Below are 10,814 nucleotides of genomic sequence, written 5' to 3' on the forward strand. Positions count from 1 at the left end.
AGATTGGGCTATGTTCCTTTATTTGGGCCTGCTTGGGCTCCTTGTAGCGTTTTGGCCGAGCTCCTTGAAAAGAACTCAGGTGATCCTGACTTAAAGAGGTCGGTTGACTTGTCGTTTAAACATCCCGGGTCGGACAGTTCGACCCAAGGTATGAACAGTTCCCCTGCTTGAGCGTGGTCTTCCTTTTGAGGTAGAGTCCTTAGTTTCAGGACTTCAATCCTTCTCTGGAGAAGCCGAGCTCGAGCATTGTCGATTTTATTTTTGTAGAGATCCCTCTGAATGCGGAACGTTTTCTTTCTTTTAATTTTTTGAAACAGGCGTTCCTTTGTTCTTTTGAAACGCGCGTCTCTTTGCCTTGGGAACGTGTGAGGGTTTAATAACACATTAATTCTTCTCTTTGTTGTTTTTTCCCCCTTTCTTCATTTTGAATTTAGTTTTCTCAAAGATTTGGCTTCCGTTTCTTCTTCTCTTTTGCTCACTGTAACTTCACCCTTTTTCCTTCATTCCTCTTTCTTTGCCTGAGCCTTTTTTCACGCTTCCCTTTGTGGTGTCATTGGTGATTACTGAAGCTTTCTTTGCTTCAAAAGGCATTTCCGGATTTTTTCCTTTTCGCCTTCAACTTTTTCGGCGCTTCCTACTCTTTCAGGTTGGTTCTTCTTTTGTGCTTGGAGTGTTCTATTCTTGGTGAAGTTTTGATCTTGCTTGAATTTATGTTTTGGAAAGCTTGAACCTTCTCGTATTACCATGCTTGGTTGTCACTGTGATGTATGTTTTCTGGTTTTCTTTTGTCCGTATGTATGCTCTTGGGTGGATTCCCTGGTAGTTTGACACTTCTAGGGCCTTGCATGTTGTCGCTGTTTTTCTGATCGTACTTTTGATTTTGAGGGTTTATGAACTACTGTTTTCTGTTTAAGAAAGATTGCTCCTTTGATGACTTTCACCCTGTTGATGGTTTTTCTTTGCTGGTAGAGTTGTAAGAGACGACGATTTTCTGATGACTTTGTTTTGATTTTCGTTTTTTCTTCTCGGGACGTTGCCTGTTGAAAAAGGGTTATTTTCTTTTTCTGAGAGTTTTGTTGGGATGTTAGCCTTATAGATTGTTTTTTATGAGTTTTTACTCTGTCACTATCTCCAAAGGATGCCCCTGGACCTTGTTGTGTATCTTGGGGTTTTCCTTTCACTGCTTGTATTGCTCTGAGTCATGTTTGTCCGAGCTGCTTTCTTTGATTTCACCCGAGCTACTTTGGTTAGTAATCCATTTTCTTTTTCTTGCTATAGGATTAGTTGGCCATGTTCTCTCGCAAAAATATTGTTGAGACGTCTTCTAAGGTTCCTGAGGAGATGTCCGACTGGTTGGACTCCCTTATCTTGATATGTGTCTCCGTGGTAAATGCTGAGTTCTGTGCAGAGCTTAGAAAACATCACCGAATTCGTAAAGATAAAGATAAGGAAAAGAACTATGAATTGGTAGCGCCTGATTCTGACGAATGATTTTGCTTTCCTGCTCTGACTCGGGGGCAACGTCCCTTCTTTTATGCTTATGACTAATTTTTCAGCCAGCTGAATATTACTTTTCCTTTCACTTCCTTTGAAACTGACTTGTTGTGGTCGTGTAACGTAGCTCCATCCCAGCTCCATCCGAACTCCTGGGGTTTTATCAAGATCTTTCAGTTGCTTTGCCAAGAGTTGGACGTCACACCTTCTCAGACTCTCTTTCTTTATCTTTTTGTTTTGACTAAGCCCAGGATTTCCTCAAAAAAGAAAGCTTCTTGGATTTTCTTTCGATCTGCCCAGGGACATAAAGTTTTTGCTATGTATGATGAGTCCTTTAGGGACTTTAAGAATTACTTCTTTAAGGTCCAAGTTGTTGAGGAAGCTCGACCATTTTTCTTGGAATCGAATAATGAACCTGCCTTCCCCTTGTGTTGGCAAAAAATGTTGTGATGTCTCGATACTCATGGGAGATGCTTGACGAGGTCGAGCAGGCTTTTATGAATATTTTGGAAGATATTTGGGGAGAATATCCCCATCTCGATACCAAGAGATTTTTGGGGGACCCCTCCCTAGTCCGAACTGCTTTGGGTATTGACCGGCTTATTTTTGCTTTGTTTTACTTTGCTTTCTCTCCTTCTAGTTTGTAACTTGCTTCTTTGGTTGATTTATTTTTCAAAGATGGCCAAGAATAATGATTCCATGAAAGCCTTTAAAAAGGCGAGGAAGGCTACAGCTACCCAGAACATCTCGACCAAGGCGGCTGGGGAAGTATCCTTTCATGTTCTGCCAAAACAACTAGTACCGAGCTCTCTTGGACTGAGGAGGATGATTCCTACCCCTCGGGTTTATGTGATCGATCCTTCCCAGACTTTTGCTGCTACCTCTTCTCCTACTGCTGCTCCTCGTCCAAAAAGACAGAGGACAGTTGAGCCTTTTAACCTGGATGCCTCCGACTTCGATGCTGTCGGGTTTGTTGATCAGCAAATTGGTCTCTATGGTGTCATTGCTACTGATGATGTTTCTCTTCTTCGTCATTTGGAATTTATTACTCGGAGCAGTATCAAGATGGCGGGGCGGCTCTATACCAAACTGCCCAGGATCTTCCTATTCATGCAACAAGGGCTTTTATGGAGGAAGCCAAGTCGGAGTTCAACCAAATCAAGGGTTTGAAGGAAGAGCTTGAGGTGAAGGTGGCCAAATTGGAAAAAGATTTGGAGGGTGAGAAGGCTCAGGCTATTGCCTTGGCGGCTTCTGCAAAGTTGTCTCAGGATATGGTGTTGAAGCATAAGAAGAGCTATGTCACAACTTATAGAGAGATGATGGGTCTTAGGGAGAGTTTGGAGTCTGTCCGGAATGACTTTGCCGAGCTTCAGGGTCATTTTGTGGGCAGTGTAAACGCTGCTTACGAGAACTTGAAGGATCAAGTTCGAGTTCTTGTGTCCGAGCTTGACCTTACTCTTTTTAGCTTAGACAACATTGTGAAAGATGGTAAGATTGTCCCTGATGACCCTGATGGTGATAATGATGTCGACCCTCCTCCTGCAGCTTCTGCCAAAGTTTCTATTGCCCCACCTTCCTCAACTCCGGTGGCTGAAGTCGGTCAACCTGAGTCTGATCCTGACGTCCAGATCCTGAACTGGGATGATGGGACGGTAGATGCGATACCACTTCAGACGCGTCCTCCTTCACCCTAGGATGCTGCTACTGGGAAGTCTTTAGGTCGTCTATAATTATTTCTGATGTTTTGTATATAGCCTGGCCTGTGGGCTTTGAACTCTTTTTATTTTGTAGTTTGTGGTTCTGACTTCTGGATACTTTTAGTTGCTTTTTTAACAACTTTATCTTGAAAAACAAAGGTAGTTTTTCAAGCCTTTTTGGGACGACTTCTGGTGGCCTCTTGGGTCTTGTTTTTTACAGCAGTTTTGTTTCTGCTTTCTTGATTGCTTACTTAATAGGTATCTTTAGGGTGTTGGAATCTTGTTTTCTGACCTATTTCGATTGCCTTCGTACTTTCATACTCGTAGCTTGATTCTTTTGAGGTCATGGCTTTCTGGGTCCAACTTGAAGTCCCTTATAGCGCATGCCTTCTGTCGACCGACTTCTTCGTCTTGGTTTGTTTGAAGTTATTTCTAGTAATCCATTTTGTTTGAGCTTTGACAGGTCTCTTTATATGGATTACTTTATTTATAACTTTCTGTAACTTTGTCGAGCCGACTTGGCCCCTTCTAAGTTATTTTTTGGTAATCCGTATTTATTTGGACCTTGATCAGGTCTCTTTCTGTGGATTACTTATTTATAACTTTTGATATCTTGGTCGGGCCAACTTCATCATGCTGGTCTCTTCTAAGTTATTTTTAGTAATCCATATTATTTGGACCTTTGTTAGGTCTCTTCTATGGATTACTTTTTTATAACTTGTGTGATTTTGTTGAGATGACTTCATCATGTCGGTCCCTTCTAAGTTATTTTTAGTAATCCATATTATTTGGACCTTTGTTAGGTCTCTTCTATGGATTACTTTTTATAACTTGTGTGATTTTGTTGGGATGACATCATCATATCAGTCCCTTCTAAGTTATTTTTAGTAATCCTCTTTTTCAGGGCTGGCCAGGCCTCTTTCGTAGGGATTTACTTTTTATAACTTTTGTCATAGTTGACTGGTCTGACTTCTTTATGTCGGTCCATCTTTAAGTTATTTTTAGCAATCCATTTTTATTAAGACCTCGTCATGTCCTTTCTTATGGATCACTTTTGATAACTTCTTGCATTTAATCTGTTTTGTCACTTTTCATCTTTGCCGATTTTGTAGAAATTGAGTTTGATCCTCGCTTAGTCGACCTTTGATGATTTCAGTTTTCATCTTTGTTGATCTTTATCGTGATCGGGCAGCAAATTTGGTTTTTACTTTTGCCAATCTGTAGCTTTATAATTAGGCGATGAAATTTTGCATTTCAGATTAATGTGTCTTAATAAAGGATTGGTAGAAAATCTGAAAAAACTTTATTCAAAATAGAAAATATGCAAATATATACATGTGGGAGTTTTACCTCTCTAAGTTAGGTATTTCATGGATCTTGGCTTGGTGCCTCGTTAAAAAACCTTTTTGAGGAAAAAGAGTGCACTTCATCCTAAGATCTTTATTACCTCCTAACTGTAGTACCTCCTTAAGTTGCAGGCGTGCCATGACCTTGGGAGCTCTCACCCTTCGAGTTCAGATAGCTTGTAGTAGCCTCTTCCAAGTACTTCTATGACTCGGTAGGGTCCCTTCCTGTTTGCTGCCAGCTTTCCTTCTCCAGGTCGAGTTGTTCCGATGTCATTTTGGATTAGGACCAGGTCGTTCTCGACAAAACCCCACGGAATTACCTTTTGATTGTATCTTGAAGCCATTCGACGTTTTAATGCCTCTTCCCTGATTTGAGTTCTTTCTCGGATTTCTAGAAGTAGGTCGAGTTCTTCCCTTTGAAGTTGGAAGTTGGCCTATTCACTGTAGTGGATCACTCTGGGTGATCTTTCTTCGACCTCCATTGGGATCATTGCCTCCATTTTGAAAGCTAATTGGAAAGGTGATTCCTTTGTGGTGGAGTGTGAAGTTGTCCGATATACCCATAGTACTTGCGGGAGCTCTTCAGCCCAGGCTCCCTTTGCATCCTGTAATCTCCGTTTCACCCCGGCTAATATGACTTTTTTAGCAGCTTCTGCTTGTCCATTAGCCTGGGAGTATTCTACGGATGTGAATTGGTGTTTTATGTTCAGATCGGCCACCAATTTTCTGAAGCCTGCATCTATAAATTGAGTGCCATTGTCTGTGGTGATGGAGTGTGGAACCCTAAATCTTGTGACAATGTTTCTATGTAGGAATTTTCGACTTCTTTGAGCAGTGGCGTTAGCTAAGGGTTCCGCCTCAATCCATTTTGTGAAATAGTCTACCCCCATGATGAAAAATTTGACTTGTCTGGATCCTTGAGGGAAAGGACCGAGAAGGTCGAGTCCCCATTTTGCGAATGGCCAGGGTGAGGTTACACTGATAAGCTCCTCTGGTGGGGCGATGTGAAAGTTGGCATGTTTCTGACATGGTGGACATGTCTTTACGAATTCTGTTGCTTCTTTTTGTAGAGTCGGCCAATAGAATCCGGCCCAAAATACTTTTTTCGTAAAGCCTGTGCTCCGAGATGGTTGCCACAGATGCCACTGTGTACTTCTTCTAAAACTTCCTTTGTGTTGGAAGTCGGCACATATTTTAACAGTGGTGTTGAAATCCCTCTCTTGTATAGAGTATTGTTTATAATGGTGCAGTATTGTGCCTCCCGTTTTAACCTCTTTGCCTCCTTCTTATCTGTAGGGAGTGTTTCTATATTGACTGTTTCTTTGAGCTCCAACCTCCTTAGCCAGCTTCAAACCAGCTAGTAGTACCTCATATTTGGCCTGGTTGTTTTAAGTAGGGAACCCGAATTTGAGGTTAAGTTCGATTTGGATTCCCTGATCGCTTTTTAGTATCACGCTTGCACCACTTCCGGCTTTGTTTGAGGAACCATCTACATAGAGATTCCATTCTGTAGGGATTTCTGGGGTGTTTGTAAACTCTACAATGAAGTCGGCCAGATACTATGATTTGATTGCTGTCCGAGCTTCATACTGAAGGTCGAATTTGGACAACTTGACTGCCCATTGCAAGATTCTTCCTGCTAAGTCTGTTTTCTGCAAAATGCCTTTTATGGGCTGGTTGGTCTGAACCCTGATGATGTGGGCTTAGAAATATGGGCGAAGTCGTCGAGATGTTAGTATGAGAGTATAGGCAAATTTTTCTATTTTTTTATAGTTCAGTTCGGACCCTTGTAGTGATTTTCTGATGAAGTATATAGGTTGTTGTCCACTGTCGTCTTCTCGGACTAGTACTGAGGCTACTGCCCAATTTCCTACTGCGAGGTAAAATACAAGTGGTTCTCCTCCCTGTGGCCGAGTTAGAATAGGTGGTTGTCCCAAGAATCTTTTGAAATCTTGGAAGGCCTATTCGCACTCCGTTGTCCATTCAAACCTCTTTCCCTTCCTTAGAGTGGCGTAGAAGGGGAGAGATCTTATTGCCGATCCAGCTAAAAATCTAGACAAAGCTGCCAATCTACCATTGAGTTGTTGTACCTCTTTGACACAAGTCAGGCTCTTCATGTCGAGTATGGCCGGACATTTATCCAGATTTGCCTCGATTCCTCTTTGCGTGAGCATAAAACCCAAGAATTTGCCAGCTTCTACTGCGAAGGTGCATTTTGCAGGGTTAAGTCGCATGCCATGCCTTCTTATAGTGTCAAATACTTAGGTGAAGTCAGACAGTAATTACTCTTCACTTTGTGTCTTTATTAACATGTCCACGTAGACTTCCATGACTTTTCCGATGTGGTCTGCGAAGTCCTTATTCATTAATCTTTGATAAGTGGCTCCTGCATTTTTGAGTCTGAATGGCATGACGATGTAGTAGTAGTTTACTTTCGGGGTTAAGAATGAGGTTTTTTCTTGATCAGGTGGGTATATCAGGATTTGATTGTATCCCGAATAGGCGTCCATAAATGAGAGATATTTGTATCTGGAGGAGGCATCCACCAGAGCGTCGATACTTGGGAGGGGATAAGGATCTTTTGGGCAGGCTTTATTGAGATCAGTGTAGTCAGTGCACATCCGCCACTTCCCAGTTGATTTTCTCACCAAGACAACATTAGCTAGCCATTGTGGGTATTTGACTTCTCTTATGAATCCTGCCTCCAGTAGGGCTTGTACCTGCTCTTCCACAGCTTGGGATTATTCTGGTCTGAGCTTTCTACGTCTCTACTGTACTAGCCGAGATCCTGGATAAACTGCCAACTTGTGGCACATTAACTTAGGATCTATGTCCGGCATGTCTGCGGCTTTCCATGCAAAGAGGTCGACATTATTTCTTAGGAACTGTATGAGGGACTCTTTTACGTCTCCTTTTAGGATTGTGCCAATATTATTTATTTTTTCTGAAGTATCTCCAATTTGGACTTTCTCTGTCTCGCCTTCAGGTTGTGGACGAAGTTCTTCCCTTCCTCGAAATCTCCCGATTTCAATGGTGTGGATTTCTTCTCATTTGCCCCTTAGGTTCAGATTTTTGTTGTAACAACGGCGCGCTGTCTTCTAGTCTGCTCTTATTGTAGCAATCCCTTCTGTGGTTAGGAACTTCATGCACAGATATGGAGTTGAGACTACTGCGCCGAGTTTATTCAGCGTTTTCCAACCTATCAGGGCAATGTAGGTTGTACTCACGTCGACTACGATGTAGTCTATGTTGAGTGTCCTTGACCGATTTCCTTTTCCAAAGGTGGTGTGCAAGGAGATATATCCAAGTGGTTGGATTGGAGTGTCTCCCAGCCCTAATAGGCTGTTTGGATATACTCTGAGCTCTTTTTCCTCTAGGCCGAGTTTGTCGAAGGCAGTTTTGAATAGTATGTCAGCCGAGCTTCCCTGGTCCACCAACGTGCGGTGGAGATTAGCGTTGGCTACTATGATAGTGATGACCATGTGATCGTCATGTCCTGAGATGACGCCAGCTGCGTCCTCTTTGGTGAAGGTGATAGTGGGGAGTTTGGGTGCTCCTTCTCCTCCTTCGACATGATATACTTCCTTTAGATGTCTTTTGTGAGATGATTTGGAGATTTCTCCTCCCGCAAATCCTCCATGTATCATGTGGACATGTCGCTCCGGGGTACGAGGTGGTCGTTCAGGTCGTCCGACCTCTTCGTCCCTTCTTCTTTTTCTTGGCTCATCTGATTTGTTGGCTAAGTACCGATCTAGTCTTCTTTCTCTTACCAATTTTTCTATGATATTCTTTAAATCGAAGCACTCGTTGGTGGGATGTCCGTAGATTCGATGGTATTCACAGTATTCTGTCCGATTTTCTCCTCCTTTCTTGCTTTTGAGTGGGCGAGGTGGAGGTATTTTTTCAGTGTGGTATATTTCTCGATAAATATCTACAAGAGACACCCGAAGGAGGGTGTAATTGTGATATTTCTTGATCTTTTCTCTATGTTGATCTTCTTTTTTCTTGGATTCTTTATATTTATCTCAGGAGGAGTAAGCAGATCCGGGTTTTGAGGTCTCTCCTATTCGAGAGTTTTCCTCCATGTTGATGTATTTCTCTGCTCGTTCTTGCACTTCATTTAGAGATCTGGGATATTTTTTCGATATGGAATGACTGAAAGGCCCTTCTTGCAGGCTATTGATGAGACCCATAATAGCTGCTTCTGTTGGAAGATTTTGTATCTCCAAACATGCCTTGTTGAATCTTTCCATGTAACTACGAAGACTTTCCCGATCTCCTTGCTTGATCCCTAGTAGACTTAGGGTGTGTTTAGCTTTGTCCTTCTGGATGGAGAATCTGGCTAGAAACTTTTTGGCTAAGTTGTCAAAGCTTGAGATGGACCTAGGGGGAAAATTGTCGAACCATTTAATTGATGTTTTCGTCAAGGTGGTCGGGAAGGCTTTGCACCGAGTTGCATCTGAGGCGTCGGTGAGATACATTCTACTTCTGAAGTTGCTGAGATGATGGCTAGGATCTGAGGTGCCATCATATAAAGTCATGACGGGAGGTTTGAAGTCCTTTGGGATTTTGGCCTTCATGATCTCTTTGGTGAATAGGTCTTGGTCCCTACGGGAGCTATCTTCGTGGCCGGATTGAGTGGTTTTGGCCTTGAGATCGGCTTCGAGCTTTAGGAGCTTGTCTTCTAACTCGCGGCGTTGCCTAGCTTCCCTTCGTAGGTCTCTCTCGACTTCCCGTTGATACTCGACCTCTTTTTCGAGTTATTTTAGGCGATCCTGAAGTGCCTCCATGGCTCCTGTGTTTGGTGAATTTTTGTCTTTGTTAGGTTGAGAAGTATCAACTATTATGACCTCTGCGTTCTTGTGTGGTGTTCTGTTCTTCAAATCAAAGTTGTGGTCGTTGTCCAGGTTGTCCGCCATGATGATGGGATGACTTCCAGGTCCCCAGCAACGGCGCCAATGTTCCGATGGTTACCTAAAACTGTAGGTCGATCTCGGACGAGATCTTCTGTACTGGTCAGAGCTGTTGTGTCCAACTTGTTGGACTTGGAGGTGGTGCTGATCCTTTGCACCGAAGGGTGGGGGGTACCTGCAAGGGACTTCGATGCTTAAGTTAGCAAGGGTATTAAGCAGGTTTTTAGTAGAATCAGAGTATGAGTTATACCTGGGTGCTCCAGTGTATTTATAGTAGTATTGGCTGACCTTTCCAGATAAGATAAGTTAGTTATCTTATCTTATCTTCTGAGTGAAGTCATCTTATCTTCAAGGGGAACCGCCCTTATCTTTCTAGGCTTTAGTTGCCTTTAGATTGGGCTATGTTCCTTTATTTGGGCCTGCTTGGGTTCCTTGTAGCGTTTTGGCCGAGCTCCTTGAGAAGAACTCGGGTGATCCTGACCTCAAGAGGTCGGTTGACTTGTCATTTAAACATCCCGGGTCGGGCAGTTCGACCCAAGGTATGAACAAGTTCTATTTTGGTTCTTTTTCTGTTTGATTCTGATTGTAACCATTATTTGAATTCTGAATACGACAGCCTTTGATTTTATAAGTACTCTCCTATAAGAAATGAATAAATTCTTCATATAGTTAAAGCACGTTTCTTTCTAAAAATACTACCAACTCTTTATTTAATTTTACAAGAACACTTTACCTTAGATTTTCTCATTGGAACATAATTTGATCCATTTTCCAACATTATTCGAATTTTTAATGCATATGAATTTATTTAATTAAATACCTAGGTATTATATTCTCAAACTTCCTAAAGCAGGATTTTTGCTTTCATTCCAGTTAATTTTTATTTGATAAACTACATAATTCATTTTAATTAGAATTTGATTGAGCATAACATAACATTTATACTTTGTCTAGTTCTTTTGAAAAATATTGGATTTATATATTTTCTTTTGAAAAAGATAAACCAATTCCCTTAGGTTCAATTTGAAGTTATTCTAAATTACTGTACTATTTTTCCTATAATTGTTCATATCGAAACTCCTTGATTCAAAATTCTTTCTTAAGCTTCTGAATTAACTCTCTTTATGATACATTTCATTGCTTGTTGATAAACCCCAATTTTGTGGATTATCTTGTGCTTAATTTGGGGGAATTTTATCAAATTATCTCACATTTATTCAATGAAATAGCATGGTTTTGTAATTCTCCCTAATTTTGTGTTTAAGTGTAAAAACATTCTTTTTAGGCCCTTAAATTGGTCATTTTAATTCACTTTTGATTCCACTAGATGCCTTGATGTGTTTGTTAGTGAATTCAGGTTGAGA

The sequence above is a fragment of the Arachis ipaensis genome, chromosome B10 (genome assembly GCF_059453495.1).
Source record: "Arachis ipaensis isolate K30076 ecotype BB chromosome B10, ASM5945349v1, whole genome shotgun sequence".
Lineage (NCBI taxonomy): Eukaryota > Viridiplantae > Streptophyta > Magnoliopsida > Fabales > Fabaceae > Arachis > Arachis ipaensis.